Genomic DNA, 369 nt, shown 5'->3' with positions numbered 1-369 from the left:
ATTGGGGATCTTCCTCTTTTTCTCTGACCTTCTACCTTACCAAACATAATATCCTTCTCCAGTGACTGGTCCCTCCTGACAATATGTCCAAAGTATGAGAGATGAAGTCTGGCCATCTTGGCCTCTAAGGAGCACTCCAGCTGCACTTCTTCCAAAATGAATCTATTGGTTCTTTTGTCAGCCCATGGCACTTTCAGTATTCTCCTTCAACACCACAACTCAAAAGTATCAATTCTTCTCCAGTCTTCCTTATTCACTGTCCAGCTTTCACCATGGCTTGGGTCAGGTGCACCTTAGTCCTCAAGCTGACATCTTTGTTCTTCAACACTTTAAAAAGGGTTTTGTGCAACAGATTTGCCTAATGCAATA

This window comes from Chrysochloris asiatica, unplaced genomic scaffold (genome assembly GCF_000296735.1).
Source record: "Chrysochloris asiatica unplaced genomic scaffold, ChrAsi1.0 scaffold00067, whole genome shotgun sequence".
NCBI lineage: Eukaryota > Metazoa > Chordata > Mammalia > Afrosoricida > Chrysochloridae > Chrysochloris > Chrysochloris asiatica.
The sequence above is the reverse complement of the archived record's forward strand: the minus strand, read 5'-3'. Positions refer to the sequence as shown.